Genomic DNA, 20545 nt, shown 5'->3' on the forward strand with positions numbered 1-20545 from the left:
GTGATATATAACAGCCAGGGGGATGTCAATCAAGCATGGAACGGTGGGTTTGGAGGCAGGACTATGTGACTCTACAGGATAGTGGCACTGCCCCATGACCCTTTAATGAGTAATTAGCCTATAGCGTGCGTCATTTTAAAAGTTGATTTTATATATTTTTCTGCATCTGAAAAAAAAAATACAGGGGAATGTTTGGAAATATTGTCAGGTCATGTATTACCGCATGGTGGCGGTTCAAGGGGTTAAAATTACCTGACAGGTTCCCATTAAATATACAATAAATTGAAAACAATTCCATCTGCCCTGCAATTTTGTTATTATAAATATATTCTATATAATTACAGCTCCAGAAACAAGCTCTGACATATACGGCTCCAGAACCAAGCTCAGTACATATATACAGCATCAAATCCAAGCTCAGTACATAAATACAACACGAGAACCAAGCTCAGTACATATATGCAACACCAGAACTGAGCTCAGTACATATATACAACACCAGAACAAAGCTCAGTACATATATACAACACCAGAAAAAAGCTCAGTACATATATACAGCCCCAGAACAAACCTCAGTACATATATAAAGTACCAGAACCAAGTTCAATACATAAATACAGACCCAGAACCAAGCTCAGTACATAATACAACACCAGAACCAAGCTCAGTACATTAATACAGCACCAGAACAAAGCTCAGTACATAATACAACACCAGAACCAAGCTCAATACAAAAATACAGCACCAGAAACAAGCTTAGTACATATATACAACACCAGAACCAAGCTTCGTACTTATTTACAGCATCAGAACCAAGCTCAGTACACAAATACAACACCAATTTATTATTTAATTATTTATTTAATTTATATCAAGTTAGATTAGATTAGTTGTTCTTTTTCTCTTTTCTTCTCCATCCGGTCCAGACCTCTATGAGGACTTCTCCCGGCCACAGCCCATTTCAGCAGTTTGCCACTCAGATGTTTTTAGCTTCTCATTTTTCAAACATTTCTGCACCTATAAACAAAGATAAAATTCTCATGATGCCACACACTACGCCCTAAATATAAAATAATAGTGTCATACACTGCACATCTAATTATAATAGCACCATACTCAGTGTCCCACACACACAGTGCTCGCTGTAGATAGTGCCCCATAGATCCCCCTGTAGATAGTGCCCTACATAGATCCCCTGTAGATAGTGCCCCACAAATAGCCCCCCTGTGTATAGTGTCCCACATGTAGACCCCCTGTAGACAGTGCCCTACATATAGTCCCCTGTATATAGTGCCCTACATATATCCCCTCCTGTATATAGTGCCCCACATATAGCCCCCTGTATATAGTGTCTCACATATAGCCCCCCTGTTTATAGTGCCTCACATATAGCCCCCCTGTATATAGTGCCTCACATAGCCCCCTGTATATAGTTCCCTACATATAGCCCACCCCTGCATATAGTTCCCTACATATAGCCCTCCCCTATAGATTGTGCCCAACATATAACCCTCCCCTCCACTCCTGTAGATAATGTGACGCATACTTTTTTAAGAAAAAAAACAACTTTACATACTCACCTTGATACCGTTCCCACTCCGTCCTGTGTCAATTCAGGCCTGCTCTCCTCTGAGCAGGTCTGCTGGGGCTGAACAACGCAAGTGACACGATGACATCGCGCCACTTGCAACGTTGAAAGGCGGTGATTGGCAGGGCAGAATGTCTTGCCCCGCCAATCATCGTCTTTCAATAACGGTAGCAGCATGATGACGTCATCGTGCCGCTAGCGTCGTTGAAAGGCGCTGATTGGCAGGGCAGAATGACTTGCACAGCCAATCAGTGCCTTTCAACAACGGAAGCGGAGCGCGTCGTCGAAAGACACTGAATGGCGGGGTAAGTCATTCTGCCCTGCCAATCAATGTCACTGTAAGGCGCTGATTGGTCGAACGTGCCCGGCCATTCAGCGCTTATGGATGTAATTGTACCTGCGTTCTATAGACGCAGGTACAATTAGTGCAGGAGGGGTTGGCGGCGGCTTGTTTCAGTGGCCCCGCCGCCCCCTCAGAGAGGCAGCAGGCCGCCGCGTGAGGCGAGATGCTCATCTCGCCTCATTGATGGTGCGGCCCTGGGGTCTCTCCTATGTTCCCCCCTGCCAAGCTGGTGTTCAGTAGCAACGCTCTCGCCAATGTGCCCCCATGCTGGTGTTCAGTACTCAGTCTCCTGTGTGCCGCACCTTCAAGCTGGTATTCAGTAGCCGCGGTCTCTTCTGTGTGCAGTTTAGTCTAGCTGGTGTTCAGTAGCCACGGTCTCTCTTATGTGCACCCCCCTAGCTGGTGTTCAGTAGCCACAGTCTTATCTATGTGCTCCGCCCCAGCTGGTGTTTAGTAGCCTTGTTAGCACCACAGAGGGTTCATCTTTGCAAAGAAATTCAGGGACAAGGGTCACACTGAACTTCATTGATTTTTTTATTTCATTGGCACGCCATACAAAAAAGGTTGCCTACCCCTGCAGTAGATGATGCCACAGTGCCCCCTGTAGATAGTTCCACATGGCCCCCCTGTAGATAGTGCCACAGTGCCCTCTGTAGATGATACCACAATGCCCTCTGTAGATAGTGCCATACCCCCCTGTAGAAGATGCCACACAGACCCCCTGTAGACGATGCCACACAGACCCCCTGTAGATGATGCCACACACACCCCCTGTAGATGATGCCGCGCAGACCCTCTGTAGATGATGCCACACACTCCCTGTACATGATGCCACACACCCCTTGTAGATGATGCCACACAGACCCCCTGTAGATTATACCACACAGACCCCCTGTAGATGATGCCACACACAGCCCCCCTGTAGCTAGTACCACACATCTCCCTGTAGATAGTGCCACATACTCGCCCTGTAGATAGTGCCACATAGTCTCCCTGTACATATGGATGTACGGATATAGTGCCCACCCCCCTCCCTGAGCCATTAAGGCTCGCCTCTACAAGTACAATACCATGCCAGGCGTTGGCAATACTCTGGCTGTGGATTCCGCTGCAGGAGGAGCTCCTGACGTCACTGCCCTTATATGGACAGTGAAGTTATGGGGCTACTCCGGGAACGCCGGAAACCCCGGCCAAAGCGTTGCTGACGCCCTGGCCAGGAATTCGGTACATCGAGAGAGCCCTGACTTCACTGTCCATATAAGGGAAGTGACGTCAGTGGCATTTTCTGCAGCGGAATCCCCACCCAGGGTGTCGGCAATGCTTTGGCCGTGGCTTTTGCTCCAGGAGGAGTGAATGGCAGAGCAGGAAGCGGATAGTTTCCTGCGCTGCCATAGTATTCAAGTGTATCTGCGTTTTGAGGACGCAGATACAATTGAATGTAGCAGTTGGCGGGACAAAACAAAGGAAAATAATTTACAGGGACTGTCTCTGTAAATTTGGGACAGTCCCGGCAAATTCGGTACAGTTGGCAAGTATGCATTAGTTATCTGTTCACACTACTACCATATTGTGGTCTGGACCTAAAAAGTAATTTTCAGTGATATCTATTTATAGGGAAAACATACATTTACTTGGAATTATTTGATTTTACATGGATCTGCTATTTAATACTTATTACACCATAATCTACACATTTTGGCTACTAAAAGCCATGTGGCTAAAACGACAACTTCCAGCTACCAGGGTATTGTAGTTCCAGAGCAGTTATAGCTTGACCAGTGATTTATAGAATCCGAGCGGCTACACTGTATATAGATGTTCAGAAATCTTTATTACTGATATATCTATCACTCCTATACATTTAATGGACATTTTCATTGCAAACTTTCTACTTCGATCGAAATTGAACGAACGCGACGCCAACAACCAATCAGCTGCCCTCTTTTTCCCTCCTGGAACCATCGTCACGTGTTCTATTACGTACCAATCAGCTGCCTTCTTTTTCCCTCCTGGAACCATCGTCACGTGTTCTATTACGTCCTGAGGAAGCGGCGGCGCTTGGTTGTCATGGTGCCGGGGACCCCGTTTAGTTCTGTGGTTGCGCCGGACAGGAGCAGGTAACGTGATGGCGTCCCCTAGCGGTGGTATCAGGTTTATAATGAATGTTTGTGCCCACACTTTACAGCTTTCAAAGCCCGTAAGGTTGTCAATGTCTTTGGTTGCTATGGGCAACCGATAGCTTTTGTTCCTTGCTGATTTCAGTGGAGTCCCTCCACGATCTCATGTCTGTGGGGACCGGTTTGTTTGTTTGTTTATTTTCTTGTCTGATCTTGTGCTTCCCTTGAGATAAGCAGCTGTCAGCCGTACATGTTGCCGCTTATCTCCTGACTTGTTAGTGGAGGAGTTGGCTGTCACTTGAACTGTCATTTTATGTCTCTGACCCGTTTTGAATCAGAATATTTATTTACTTGAAATCTGTTAAGATTTGGATTAAAAGGGAAATTCCAGTGACATTTTTTTACATGTCTGCTAAGCAGTGGTCCAAATAGGTTTGTTTTGATTGGCTGGCATGTTTTATAATCTGCACTGATTGGGGGAGATTTATCAAGACTTGTGCTAGTGGCTCTTTTAGCCCATAGCATCCAATCAAGCTGAGAAAATTAACTGGAAGCTGATTGGTTGCTATGAGCAACTGCTCCACTTTCCCTTGCACCAGTAATTAAAGGAGTTATTCGGGAAGTGTATTTTTTTTATTTTTTTTATTAGGGGCAGAGAGTGAAATAAAACAAAAAAGCAATAACCTATTTAACTATGTTAATTTCCTTTTGTCCACCCAACACAATATATATATAAGATTTATGACCCTGTGCCGTCTGCTTCTGTCAAGTTGTTATTTTAGGTAAGGCCAGGTGTCCGAATCCACTTCTTGCGTTACATGCGGATGTTGTTGCGGATTTCACCCTTTGCATTCCAAAGGTTGAAATTCACTGTGGAAATCTGCGGCATATCCACAACACAATTGGCGTAATGCGGATTTGATAACTTTGCGACATTCCCTGATTTCTGAGTGGATTACTACAAATATGGCCACCACAGCCCACGTATGGATTATTAGTCAGGATTACTAGACCTCGGAGTGTCACATTAGGCCAGATAAGCAGTGTCACTGGTAGATGTGATGCGGAAAGCTGGATAACAACCCCATATCGGTGTCACCCGGGGAAAAAATATTGGTGATTGTTTTATTTTATTTGTTTTTTTTCTTTACATTTTGAAGAGATGTGCTGATGTTAATTTGCTTTAGGCTGGGTTCACACAACCTATTTTCAGGCGTAAACGAGGCGTATTATGCCTCGATTTACGCCTGAAAATACGGCTCCAATACGTCGGCAAACATCTGCCCATTCATTTGAATGGGTTTGCCGACGACCTGTAATTTACGCGTCGTCGCTTGACAGCTGTCAAAAGACGACGCGTAAAATTACAGCCTCGTCAAAAGAAGTGCAGGACACTTCTTGGGACGTTTTTGGAGCCGTTTTCGCATAGACTCTATTGAAAACAGCTCCAAAAACGGCCGAAAAAACGCCGCGAAAACGGCGCGAAAAACGCAGCGAAAAACGCGAGTTGCTCAAAAAACGTCTGAAAATCAGGTGCTGTTTTCCCTTGAAAACAGCTCCGTATTTTCAGACGTTTTTGGCTCAGCGTGTGAACATACCCTTAAAGTGGTACTTGTGTTATTAAAGTGCCAACAACCATGGCATAGAAAAGGAGGGGTCGGCCCAGTGTTTCTAAGGACACGTCACTCCTTCAGGTACGATTTAGAGGCTACTGAATGCTTTTGTGATATATACCGAAACTCATTTGTTTTACTATAGCTGGCCTTAGGCATTTCATCGCTGTCTGTGGAACCCACCAATTTTAGAAGGAGCCGCTCACAATTTACTGGGTATAGGCACAACCTGCCTGTCCTCTGATGTCTTCCTGGCAGATAAGTGGCATCAGAGATTGGATTTTCCATCTGTGTGTTGGCAGCTTTAGTATCTATCAGCTGTAGAAATGCCATTGTTTGGTGTGCTCAGAGCAGCCTTTGGTAAGACTTCCTTGGCTGTTTATACCACACCACAAACCAAACCACTGCGGCTACCACAGTGAGACCTGAAGATCGTGTCCTCCTTGGTATAGACTGCAGTACATGTTCTGCTTCGTTTTATATGTCTACATGCATCTTGTGTTCCAGTATTACAGGTTGTCCCTGACTTTACAACTATAATGCCCCATGCACGTGGCACTGCTATGGGTGACGCATGCAGTCCTTGCGGGTCCTTAAAAATGGTGCAATGTGCGGCTCCGTATTTCAGAGTTTTTCTCCCCTAGATACATTGCTGCATGGAACAGGGTCCCATAGAAGTCATATTAGTGTTTCTATGGAGCCATAATATGGCTGTGTGAATGAGGCCTAATAGTTGTGTCCTAGTTTCTTGTGGAATGTAATGCAAGTGAGCGTTATGCAACCTCAATAACTTTCTTTTTACATTTCATGTAGGGTGGATATGGAAGAAGATATTACATTCATTCAAACACATAAACTAACTCAGGCACAGAGGAATTTAGAGAAGCGTTCTCCAGAGCAAGCGAACCTGAGGTACATGTGTCCTGTATATGTGTTCTCAGAGGCCGCAGCTACTGAAGTCATAGGGGCAGCTTTACTAAGACTGGCGTTTCATACACCAGCCTTAGCTATCTACTCTGCTAGAGTAAGAGGCAACACATTTATTAAGAGGCACCCGCCACAAAATAAATATGTTGCATCGTCACGCTGGCCACGAGCGCACCTATAATTGTGGTGCACTGACCGCGGCCGTGCGCCATCTATTCCCCACCCCACAATCAGGTCAGCTCTGCATTCTGCAGCTCATTCAAGATCCTGACACCGAGCAGCTTCAGGGCCTTATAGGCGACGTAGCACACAACGTCATCAGTGTTGTGCCACATACAACGACCTGACGATGCCCAGCTCCAGTACGATGTATGAGCCACATCATTCCTTAGGAGGACCCGGAGGGAAGAAGAGAGCGGTGAGGTGAGCAGATACTATTTATTTTATAAATTTATTTAATTGTCCGGAGGGAGGGTTGCCTGATTGGGGAGGCAAGGAACGTGCCCGGCATGGGCCTATACCATTCGAGTCCCCACAGCGTGAAATCTACACCAGGATCAGATTTCCACTATAATGTATGCCGTTTTCTAGGAGTAAATTTTCACTATAAGGCGAAATTCACACGAATGTGTGTGTTTTGCGCACGCAAAAAACGCTGCGGTGTTTTGCGCGTTTCAGTTCCGTGTGTCATAAGTGTTTGGTGCGTGGCTGCGTGATTTTCGCGCATATGGCAACCTTATGACACGCGGTTTTGATGTTTAGAAAAAGAAATGAAGGAGGTGGTTTTATTTTTCCCTTCATTTATTGATCTACAATTGCGTGAATCACGCGCAGCACACGAAAATGCGCCGTGTACTGCGCGTGATTTTCACGCACCTATTGACTTCAATGAATGCGTGATGCGCAAAACACGCTCAAGTATAGGACATGTCGTGAGTTTTACGCAGCGGACACGTGGCATGAAAATCACAGACTGTCTGAACGGCCCAATTGAGTTACATAGGTCCGTGCAAAGTGTGTGATTTTCACGCACGTATCACGAACGTGAAACACTTTTGTGTAAATAAGGCGTAATGTGTATATATAAGGCCTTACTTACACAAGCGGATTTAACGTCCTTGACACGCGCGTGAAAATCACGCACGTCGCACGGACCTATGTAAGTCAATGGGGCCATTCAGACAGTCCAAGATTTTCACGCATGGTGTGTCCGCTGCGTAAAACTCACGACATGTCCTATACTTGAGTCTTTGTCGCGCATCACGCACCCATTGAAGTCAATGGGTGCGTGAAAATCGCGCACAGCACACGGAAGAAAAAAACCACCACACTCATTGCCTTTCTAAGCATCGAAACCGAGTGTCATAAGGATGGCATATGCGTGAAAATCACACAGCCACCACCATTCACTGATGACACGCAGAACTGCAACGCGCGCAAAACGCTGAATTTTTTACGCGCGCAGAACGCACCCATTCGTGTGAATTTCGCCTAAGTGGTTGCCCAAAGATACTAAAATGTATTCTGTTCTTGTAGATTGGGGAGCTGGTTCAGTACCTGCTGATCAGGGACCAGAAGAAGTTGCCTATTAAGCGTTCAGGTATGTCTACTCCTCTTTCAGTTTGTACACGATGGGTTAAAAAATAATTATATTACATTAAGTAATAAAAATAATGGGATAGAAAATTTGAGAAATAAAATTTGGCATGTTCAAAAGATGGAGAAGTTCATCAGCCAGTACTTGGTAATACCCATTTTGGCAGAATCCCTCCAAACATTTCTTGTAGGCAAGTTCTTTTTTTTTTAAATCCATTTTCGCTGCATTTTTGTGTGGGGCTAATTCTGGGGAGTTGGGTGGGGAGTTTTTTTAGTTTCAAAAGGTATTTATTGGTATATCGGTACAGAAATGTGATATACAATTACATTTAATCAATCCTCGCGCAGGAGGAAACAGTAATAAGTGCTTGTTTTAAACAGGGAGACATTTACAGGGAAGTAAGGGATTTGGAGGGACATAGGGAGGGAAAAATATAAACCAGCCAACTGAGCCATAAAATTGTACATATTAGTCATATGACTGTAGAGCGAGCCTAGTGTCACAGTATTGGATCACAAATTACAGGGTAATAGTATACTGAAAGTCGGGTGAATGAGGGGAGGAGAACCATGGGTCCCACACCGTACGATAGAGGTGGAGTGAATCAGTTCTCACAGCCTCAAGTTTTTCAAATATAGCTATACGATTGACTCTATTAATAACCATAGAGATATCAAGCTCAGCTGTACGCCACTTGGACGCTATATAGATTCGAGCCGCTAAGAATATGAACTGGGCAAGCTTAAATTTAGAGTTCGGCATTCTGGGAGGAATGGCTCCCAGTAGACATGTAGGAAGCCGTTTTGGAACGGTAAACTGGCAGATATTAGAGATTAAAGTACAGATACCTGACCTAAAAATTGAGACTCGTGGGCACGACCACCATGTATGGTACATAGTGCCATCTAAGGGACATCCTCTAAAACACTCGGCCGAAACCGTTGGGTATATGGCGTGAAGCTTTGCCGGGACGTAGTATGCTCTATGTAACAATTTCGTGGACGTCTCAACCAATGATACCTGCCAGCTACCCTTACTAATAGTGTCACAGCATTGTCTCCACTGTGCAGGTGAGGCGCAGCCCCCATGTCTTCCTCCCACTTCAACATATACGGTAACTTGGTATCAGGGTGTGGGGTATTAAGAATACTATATACCATAGATAACAAACCCTGCCGAGAGGGCGAAAAGATTAATATTCTTTCCAAAAGGGTGTATGTCATTTTAGTTTGGGCAGGGAGTAGTTTGCGCAAAAAAGCAAACATCTGGATAGCCCAATAATGTTCAGGGGCAGGGGGGGTATGGGCCTCATTGAATTGCGCATATGAAATCAGATGATCAGCCCTATTGAAGTCATGGATTTTTGTTAAGCTATTAGAATACCACCAACGATAGCTTGAGCTCTGAAGACCCGAGGGAAACCCCGGATTTCCAATCATAGAAAGCAGCGGGGAGCATCGGGAATGCAGCCCATGTCGGAATCTAACTGATCGCCATAGAATGAGGGAGTGATATGATAGAAGGGAGATATTCTTTAACGTAGTCGGTAGGGGAGATACCATCCACAGCAATGCGCCCCATGAATAAGGTGTAATTTGAGCCGCCTCCAATGAGACCCACACCGGTGCCCTATCTGGCGGAAGATGCGTTAGTAACAGTTGAGCCACCCTAGCCGCCTTGTAGTAGTGTAGTATATTGGGAACCGAAAGCCCCCCCCACTCTTTTATGATACATCATGACACGTGTCGATATTCTGGGGCGTTTATTGTTCCAAATAAATTTAAAAATGTCTTTCTGGAGGAGTTGCAGATCACCTTTCTGGAGGGGGATAGGAAGAGTTCTAAATAAATAAAGTAATCTGGGGAGGGTCACCATTTTGATCGTATTAATTCTACCCACCCAAGAGATCGGTAGTTTAGTCCACTTCGCCATATCAGCCCTAATGGTCTTAAATATCGGTGGGTAATTGTATTTATACATTGTATCAAGGGAGGGGGTTAAAGCTATGCCCAAGTAGGGGAGGTAGTGTGTTTGGGTGTGGAAGCCAAAATTTATTTCTATCAGTTTTTGCAGGGAAGGTGGAACGTTACAATACAGGGCCTCCGATTTAGATTGATTCACATGTAATCACGAGACTGCGGAGAAGGAGCCGAGAGCCGCCATCAGATTCGGGAGGGAAGTCAACGGATTAGTGAGCGTGAGGATGAGATCATCAGCAAAGAGACTTATCTTTTGTTCCCCTTTACCAACCCTCGGTCCCGTAATGTTTGGATTACATCGAATGAGTTCTGCTAACGGTTCCATAGCGAGTGCAAATAAAGCTGGCGAGAGGGGACAGCCCTGTCTAGTACCTCTCCGTATGTGTATAGGATGAAGTGTGGTAGTTGGTAGTTTAAGGTGTGCCTCAGGGTTGTGGTATATTGTCTTGACAGCCCGAAGAAAGGAGCCCCCAATCCCCACCCTTTCTAATACTTTAAATAGGTATTCCCAGGAAAGGCTATCAAAAGCCTTTTCTATGTCTAATGCTAAAAGGACCATCTTGGATTTAGTAACGTTGGCTGAATGTATAGTATTGAGGATTTTCCTAACATTATCCGGTGCTTCCCGTCCTGGAATAAATCCTACTTGATCTCTATGAATTAATTGGGACATAAACCTGTTCAACCGTTTGGCTAGAATAGAAGCGAATATTTTAGTATCTAGGTTAAGTAACGATATCGGTCTGTAATTACCTGCCATCAAGGGGTCCTTGTTAGGTGTGGGAATAACTGTAATCATGGCGGAGAGGAATTCAGTAGGCATGGGCCGACCTTTCATCAGATCTGTACAAAAGGTAACTATATGCGGGACTAGCTGCTGAGAGAATTTTTTGTAGTATAAGGCCGTGAATCCATCGGGTCCCGGGGCCTTCCCCAATTTCAACTCTTTAATAGTGTCCTCTACCTCATCGCTCGAAATCTCGGCATTCAAACATTCAATATCCTTTTCGGAAAGTTGAGGGATGTTGACAGAAGCCAAGAAATCCCTCACCGCAGCCTCAGACGGGGTGGGGGAAGGGTTGGCATATAAAGTTTGGTAGAACTTGGTAAAGACCTCATGAATACGGTCCGGGTTAGAGGTGGTCTGTCCCGGGCGTGATTGGATACGAAACACCTGATTGATTCGCTGCCGAGCCTTAAGCTGTTGGGCCATAAGTTTATCTGGTTTATTGGCCCATTTATAATATTTTGATTGAGTCCATCTAAGGGCTTTTTCTGTCTTATTGGTCAGTAACATATCAATCTGGAACTTAGCGTCTTTAATAGCATGAATGAGATTCAAGGAAGGACTTCGTTGATTGGCCGCCACCAGTCGGGCCAGTTTAGCTTCAAGAGCATTTTGAGCCTGAGACCTTTCTTTTTTACAACAAGATGCCATTGCTATTATCCTGCCCCTTATAAATGCTTTATGGGCAAGCCACACAGTATGTGAGTTAACATCAGGAGTGGAGTTGTCCATAAAGTACTGAGAGAGTTCAGTCTGAATCTGGTGCTGAACAGTAGGGTTAGATAAGAGTGACTCATTGAGCCTCCAGGAGAAGGGCATGACGCCTCGTTTGTAAAAGTCAAATTCAGCTAGAACTATATCATGATCCGACCAGGCCGACAGGATATGTCTAGAGTAGGCCAATGAGGGGAGGGAGTTAGTTGAGGCCAGGATCATGTCGATCCGGGTGTATAAACGATGCGCCGGAGAGAAGTATGTATAACCCCGTTGCGCCCCATTATATTCTCTCCAAGTGTCTGCAATAGAAAGCGAGCCCAGAATCTTATTGATCAAAACTGCCTGAGTACGCGTGCGTCTAGAGGGAGCGGGCGAGGAACGGTCTAGTGTAGTGTTCATCACAAAATTAAAATCCCCACTCCATATTAAGTGTTGGTATTGTAGAGAGAGTAAGGTATCATGTAACCCGTCAAAAAACTGAAGCGGGTCTTCATTTGGAGCGTAAGAATTCACTATACATAGGACTTTATCATATAATACACCCAGGATGATCACAAATCTGCCCTGGGGGTCTACTATAGACTCAGTGACCTGGATAGGAAGATTATTCTTAATTAAGGTGATCACTCCGCGTGACTTAGAGGGAAATCTAGCAGAGTAAAATGTAGTGTACCGGGGATGGAAGAATTTAGGATGAGATGTAGGTGTGAAATGGGATTCCTGCAAACAAATAACATCGGGGTTATGCTTAAAGAGGCTCTGTCACCAGATTTTGCAACCCCTATCTGCTATTGCAGCAGATAGGCGCTGCAATGTAGATTACAGTAACGTTTTTATTTTTAAAAAACGAGCATTTTTGGCCAAGTTATGACCATTTTTGTAGTTATGCAAATGAGGCTTGCAAAAGTCCAAGTGTGTGTGTTTAAAAGTAAAAGTCCAAGTGGGCGTGTATTATGTGCGTACATCGGGGCGTTTTTAATACTTTTACTAGCTGGGCGCTCTGAAGAGAAGTATCATCCACTTCTCTTCAGAACGCCCAGCTTCTGACAGTGCAGATCTGTGACGTCACTCACAGGTCCTGCATCGTGTCGGCCACATCGGCACCAGAGGCTACAGTTGATTCTGCAGCAGCATCAGCGTTTGCAGGTAAGTAGCTACATCGACTTACCTGCAAAAGCCGATGCTGCTGCAGAATCAACTGTAGCCTCTGGTGCCGATGTGGCCGACACGATGCAGGACCTGTGAGTGACGTCACAGATCTGCACTGTCAGAAGCTGGGCGTTCTGAAGAGAAGTGGATGATACTTCTCTTCAGAGCGCCCAGCTAGTAAAAGTATTAAAAACGCCCCGATGTACGCACATAATACACGCCCACTTGGACTTTTACTTTTAAACACACCCACTTGGACTTTTGCAAGCCTCATTTGCATAACTACAAAAATGGTCATAACTTGGCCAAAAATGCTCGTTTTTTAAAAATAAAAACGTTACTGTAATCTACATTGCAGCGCCTATCTGCTGCAATAGCAGATAGGGGTTGCAAAATCTGGTGACAGAGCCTCTTTAACATAAGAGAGAAAAGCTTTTCTCCTTTTTTGCGGTGAATTGAATCCCCTCACATTATGACTTAGTACTCTACACATAATACGAGGGAGGAGGTGGCATACTCTCGGCAGGTACACAAAGCAGAAAATTACTAGGCATACAGTGTAACGGAAGTAGGTGACTGGTACTTTTAGCATATAGGCTCGTATATAGCATAGAGAGCGAAATAAACAGGTTAAACAAAAAACAATGGACAAGTGTCCAACTATTCTGTGGAGTATTCCGCAGACAGGTAGCACCTCTAGGGGTGCACATCTCTGCTACAGCAATTCTCACAAAAAAGGAGGCCAGCATGGTGGCCAACAGCACTAAGCCTGATGATAGGATCTAGCCAAAAAGTTCCTTGGTACAAGAAATAGCAATGATGGCCTAGATGAGGTGAGGTATATAGAAATAATGTGGTTCCCCATAGGGCATGATACTCATCTGGATATCAGGCGAGGATCCTTATACATTGTGTCCTCCTATTCCCTGGGGATCGGGCAGCCTAGCGGTGGAGTTTGAGGTTCTCGGCCCGGGTGTCCAGGTCCTAGTCGGCCGTTGAGGTCTGGGCGGAAGGGCTGAGACAGGGACCAATGGAAGTCCAGCACACTGCAAGGCATCTCGACCCTCTGCCGGCGATTTAACCACATAGGTTCTGTTGTTGACCTGAAAATTAAGCGAAAAGGGGAATCCCCATCGGTAACGGACCTGGGCCGTCTGTAAAGCTTGAGTAATGTCCCGCATTTCTCTTCGACGTTGGAGTGTAGAAGGTGCCAAATCCGCATACAAGTGGACTGAGGGTGGCATCCCCGATCTCTCGCCTCTGGATAATGAAATTTCAGTATCACATCACGTGGCAAATCCTGGTTGCGTGGTCGCGTCAGGGCTCTGTGAACCCTATCCATCCGAAATAAATCAGTGGCAGCTTGAGCTACGAGGGTACGAAACAACGTGGTGAGAGTGGGTTCCAGATCTGTAACAGTTTCCGGTAGGCCTCTGACACGCAGATTTCCTCTCCGGGACCTATTCTCAAGATCTTCTCATTTCAATTCCAGTGCCTCCAACTGTGCTGCATGTGTATCGATATCTCTGCGGTCCGTCTCCAGGGCATCCACCATGTCATCGGCCCGGGTCTCTATGTCAGAGACTCGTTGTCCCACTTCATGTATTTGGCGGGAAAATTCGGCCACCGCCTGTGTTAGTTCCGTGCGGAACAATGCTGCAATATTCCTAAATAACTCATCAGTGTCAGTGTGGGTAGCGGTCGCTGAAGGTGAGGGCGGCAAGGATGTTTCTGCCGTTGACGAACTCTCACTGACCTGAGCTGCAACAGGGTCGGCCATGATGGATTGCCTCGTGGTTCGGAAGATCTCCGGTATAGTTTGTGAAGGAGCTGGAGTCGCCGGTCCCCGAGGCTTTGATTTGTTGGTCCGGGTCATACTGCACATTACCGGACTTTTTTGGCTGCGAAGGAGCTGTGTAAAACAGCGCTAATACGGCTTGTTCAATGCTGCCGGAGCGGAGCTCACATCAGGTGCGTCCTGTTCGTGGAGCTTCGCGCATGCGCCTCCTGGGGAGTTTTTTTCATGTCTTGTGAAGAGTAAAGACAAACTCAGTGGACGAACACACAGCTGACGTTGGCTCCTGCGACGAAACGGTGCGTTTATTAAAATGATCATGTCTGCTTTTATTGAGGGTCAACAGCAGTTGAACCTGCAAAACACGCAGTGGACATTAAATTATTGTTAAACGCTGCACTATTTGCGGTAAGAATGCATGTCAGCTCAGTGTAAGGACATGCAATGTGACTGAACACAGTTAGTCAGTGGTGGTCAGACATCCAGCTGTGTATGGTCATCTACAAACAAACTCTTTCACCAGACAGATCTAGAAAATAGAGCATCATTGCATACCCTAATAACTATAAGCTTTGCTGTATTCCCTTCCTAACCGTGGTTAGAAATGTGCCGCGTATGGTCATTTAAATGGAAAGGTACTGGAGTATTGTGTGCACCTTGATTAATACTCGTTCTTTCATGAAGCATAAATGAGTCTTGTACAAAATAAGTTATGCTGATTTCCATCTTTTTAGATTCCTAGAATATAATACAAATCACTCACACTGATCCCCCAGAGTATGAATTCCGGTGGGGCCCAAGAGCTTTTAAAGAAACCTCCAAAATTAAAATCCTGGAGTTCGTCTCAAAGGTAAGAGAATGGGTTGTGAAACAGTCAGTCCTGATAACTGCCCGCCTCCCTTAGGGTATGTTCACACGGCAGTGTCCGTTACGGCTGAAATTACGGTGCTGTTTTCAGGATAAGACAGCACCGTAATTTCAGCCGTAATGGCATGTGCAGGCGTCTTTCGCTGCGTCCATTACGGACGTAATTGGAGCTGTTTTTCCATGGAGTCCATGGAAAACGGCTCCATTTATGTCTGAAGAAGTGACAGGTACTTCTTTGACGCGGGCGTCTTTTTTACGCGCCGCCTTTTGACAGCGGCGCGTAAAAAAAATGACCGTCGGCACAGAACATCGTAAGACCCATTCAAATGAATGGGCAGATGTTTGCCGACGCTTTTGAGCTGCATTTTCGGACGTAATTCGGGGTTAAAACGCCCGAATTACGTCCGTAAATAGTGTGTGTGAACCCAGCCTTAGGATGAAGAGACATTACTATATGTATTATGCGTGATTCACACGAACGAGTGCAAACTGAGACATGAAAACGTCTGTTCATCACGTCTTAGTCGCACCCGTGCAGGACCCGTTTTCATAGATTCGTCATAGACTTGAGTCTATTGAGGGATCCGTGAAAACTGACAAAAATAGGACATGTCCTATATTTCACGGGTCCTTCACATGGTCCGGTAAAACAATGGCTGTATGAGCGGCTCCATTGAAATACATGACATGTCACTTCTTTTTTACGAAGCATATTTTTACAAGGGTATTTTTTATTTCAGCAATGTAAAAATACGCCTTATATGAACTACATAGGGTATTCCTCATTAAAATCAATAGGAAGTTGTTGACAGGAGTTTTTAAAGTGTATTTTGGAGCGTAATACGCATGTTTTCAGCTCCGAACTATTGCAGATTATATGCTGTGTGAACATGGCCTAAGACCCCATGCACACGACTGTAAAAATTGTCCATAACTGCGGACCATAATCGCGGTCCGCAATTACGAACCCATTCACTTCTGTTGACCACGGACACCTCCCCGTATATTTGCGGGAAGGTGTCCAGGCCGTAGAAGTGTACCGCAAAAGATAGGACATGTCTGTACTTTTGCTTTATACAGGCCATTCCCTTATACTTTATATGGGAGCACAACCCGCAAATGCGTTTGGCTGTCCTCGGCGGGCGGCCGGCCGTGCCCGCAATTGCAGGCCGTGTTAATGGGCACGGCAGTGTGCATGGGGCCTTATACATATATATATATATGTGTGTGTATGTAAAGTAATAGCTGTATAGTGATAAAGTATAAGCATAGATGGATAGTGATAAAGTATAAGGATAGTGATAAAGTATAAGGATAGATGGATAGTGATAAAGTATAAGGATATCTATATAGTGATAAAGTATAAGGATATATGCTTAGTGATAAAGTATAAGGATAGATGGATAGTGATAAAGTATAAGGATAGATGGATAGTGATAAAGTATAAGGATAGATGTATAGTGATAAGGCATAAGCATAGTGATAAATATAAGGATATCTATATAGTGATAGATGTATCACTGTATAGTGATAAAGTATAAGGATAGATGGATAGTGATAAAGTATAAGGATAGTGATAAAGTATAAGGATATTTGCTTAGTGATAAAGTAAAAGGATAGTGATAAAGTATAAGGATAGTGATAAAGTATAAGGATAGATGAATAGTGATAAAGTATAAGGATAGTGATAAAGTTTAAGGATATCTATATAGTGATACATGTATCACTGTATAATGATAAAGTATAAGGATAGATGGATAGTGATAAAGTATAAGGATAGATGGATAGTGATAAAGTATAAGGATATCTATATAGTGATAGATGTATCACTGTATAGTGATAGATGTGTCACTGTATAGTGATAAAGTATAAGGATAGTGATAAAGTGTAAGGATAGATGGATAGTGACAAAGTAGAAGGATAGATGGATAGTGAAAAAGTATAAGGATAGATGGATAGTGATAAAGTATAAGGATAGATGGATAGTGATAAAGTATAAGGATATCTATATAGTGATAAAAGTATAAGGATAGATGGATAGTGATAAAGTATAAGTATAGATGGATTGTGATAAAGCATAAGGATAGTAATAAAGTATAAGGATAGATGGACAGTGATAAAGTATAAGGATAGATGGACAGTGATAAAGTATAAGGATAGATGGATAGTGATAAAGTATAAGGATAGATGGATAGTGATAAAGTATAAGGATATCTATATAGTGATAAAGTATAAGAATATATGCTTAGTGATAAAGTATAAGGATAGATGGATAGTGATAAAGTAGATGGATAGTGATAAAGTATAAGGATAGATGGATAGTGATAAAGTATAAGGATAAATGGATAGTGATTAAGTACAAGGATAGTAATAAAGTATAAGGATATCTATATAGTGATAGATGTATCACTGTATAGTGGTAAAGTATAAGGATAGATGGATAGTGATAAAGTATAAGAATAGATGGATAGTGATAAAGTATAAGGATAGTGATAAAGTATAAGGATAGATGAATAGTGATAAAGTATAAGGATAGATGGATAGTGATAAAGTATAAGGATAGATGGATAGTGATAAAGTATAAGGATATCTATATAGTGATAGATGTATCACTGTATAGTGATAGATGTGTCACTGTATAGTGATAAAGTATAAGGATAGTGATAAAGTGTAAGGATAGATGGATAGTGATAAAGTATAAGGATAGATGGATAGTGATAAAGTATAAGGATAGATGGATAGTGATAAAGTATAAGGATAGATGGATAGTGATAAAGTATAAGGATAGATGGATAGTGATAAAGTATAAGGATAGATGGATAGTGATAAAGTATAAGGATATCTATATAGTGATAAAGTATAAGGATAGATGGATAGTGATAAAGTATAAGGATAGATGGATTGTGATAAAGCATAAGGATAGTAATAAAGTATAAGGATAGATGGACAGTGATAAAGTATAAGGATAGATGGACAGTGATAAAGTATAAGGATAGATGGATAGTGATAAAGTATAAGGATAGAGGATAGTGATAAAGTATAAGGATATCTATATAGTGATAAAGTATAAGAATATATGCTTAGTGATAAAGTATAAGGATAGATGGATAGTGATAAAGTAGATGGATAGTGATAAAGTATAAGGATAGATGGATAGTGATAAAGTATAAGGATAAATGGATAGTGATTAAGTACAAGGATAGTAATAAAGTATAAGGATATCTATATAGTGATAGATGTATCACTGTATAGTGGTAAAGTATAAGGATAGATGGATAGTGATAAAGTATAAGGATAGATGGATAGTGATAAAGTATAAGAATAGATGGATAGTGATAAAGTATAAGGATAGTGATAAAGTATAAGGATAGATGAATAGTGATTAAAGTATAAGGATAGTGATAAAGTTTAAGGATATCTATATAATGATACATGTATCACTGTATAATGATAAAGTATAAGGATAGATGGATAGTGATAAAGTATAAGGATAGATGGATAGTGATAAAGTATAAGGATATCTATATAGTGATAGATGTATCACTGTATAGTGATAGATGTGTCACTGTATAGTGATAAAGTATAAGGATAGTGATAAAGTGTAAGGATAGATGGATAGTGATAAAGTATAAGGATAGATGGATAGTGATAAAGTATAAGGATAGATGGATAGTGATAAAGTATAAGGATAGATGGATAGTGATAAAGTATAAGGATATCTATATAGTGATAAAGTATAAGGATAGATGGATAGTGATAAAGTATAAGGATATATGCTTAGTGATAAAGTATAAGGATAGATGGATAGTGATAAAGTATAAGGATATTTGCTTAGTGATAAAGTATAAGGATATATGCTTAGTGATAAAGTATAAGGATAGATGGATAGTGATAAAGTATAAGGATAGATGGATAGTGATAAAGTATAAGGATAGATGGATAGTGATAAAGTATAAGGATATATGCTTAGTGATAAAGTATAAGGATAGAAGGATAGTCATAAAGTATAAGGATATTTGCTTAGTGATAAAGTATAAGGATAGATGGATAGTGATAAAGTATAATGATAGATGGATAGTGATAAAGTATAAGGATAGTGATAAAGTATAAGGATAGATGGATAGTGATAAAGTATAAGGATAGATGGATAGTGATAAAGTATAAGGATAGATGGATAGTGATAAAGTATAAGGATATCTATATAGTGATAAAGTATAAGGATAGATGGATAGTGATAAAGTATAAGGATAGATGGATTGTGATAAAGCATAAGGATAGTAATAAAGTATAAGGATAGATGGACAGTGATAAAGTATAAGGATAGATGGACAGTGATAAAGTATAAGGATAGATGGATAGTGATAAAGTATAAGGATAGATGGATAGTGATAAAGTATAAGGATATATGCTTAGTGATAAAGTATACGGATAGATGGATAGTGATAAAGTATAAGGATATCTATATAGTAATAAAGTATAAGGATAGATGGATAGTGATAAAGTATAAGGATAGATGGATAGTGATAAAGTATAAGGATAGATGGATTGTGATAAAGCATAAGGACAGTGATAAAGTATAAGGATAGATGGACAGTGATAAAGTATAAGGATAGATGGATAGTGATAAAGTATAAGGATATATGCTTAGTGATAAAGTAGATGGATAGTGATAAAGTATAAGGATAGATGGATAGTGATAAAGTATAAGGATAGATGGATAGTGATAAAGTATAAGGATATCTATATAGTGATAAAGTATAAGGATAGATGGATAGTGATAAAGTATAAGGATATCTATATAGTGATAAAGTATAAGGATAGATGGATAGTGATAAAGTATAAGGATATCTATATAGTGATAAAGTATAAGGATAGATGGATAGTGATAAAGTATAAGGATATCTATATAGTGATAAAGTGTAAGGATAGATGGATAGTGATAAAGTGTAAGGATAGATGGATAGTGATAAAGTATAAGCATAGATGGATAGTGATAAAGTATAAGGATATCTATTTAGTGATAAAGTATAAGGATATATGCTTAGTGATAAAGTATAAGGATAGAT

The 20545-nt window shown here is 42.1% G+C and overlaps 1 long non-coding RNA gene and 1 other non-coding gene across 2 annotated transcripts; both read left to right on the forward strand.

Annotated features, from left to right (window-relative positions):
- The first annotated feature begins 3973 nt into the window (after positions 1–3973).
- Positions 3974–15456, forward strand: LOC142657219 (uncharacterized). The gene is made up of 4 exons (XR_012849845.1): positions 3974–4048; positions 6475–7011; positions 8125–8188; positions 15347–15456. It is a non-coding gene; the product is annotated as an uncharacterized LOC142657219 (long non-coding RNA).
- LOC142658287 (small nucleolar RNA SNORA11) lies at positions 5998–6127 on the forward strand. The gene has a single exon (XR_012850114.1). It is a non-coding gene; the product is annotated as a small nucleolar RNA SNORA11 (small nucleolar RNA).
- Positions 15457–20545: the final 5089 nt, after the last annotated feature.

The sequence above is a fragment of the Rhinoderma darwinii genome, chromosome 7, assembly GCF_050947455.1.
Source record: "Rhinoderma darwinii isolate aRhiDar2 chromosome 7, aRhiDar2.hap1, whole genome shotgun sequence".
In the NCBI taxonomy this organism is placed as follows: domain Eukaryota; kingdom Metazoa; phylum Chordata; class Amphibia; order Anura; family Rhinodermatidae; genus Rhinoderma; species Rhinoderma darwinii.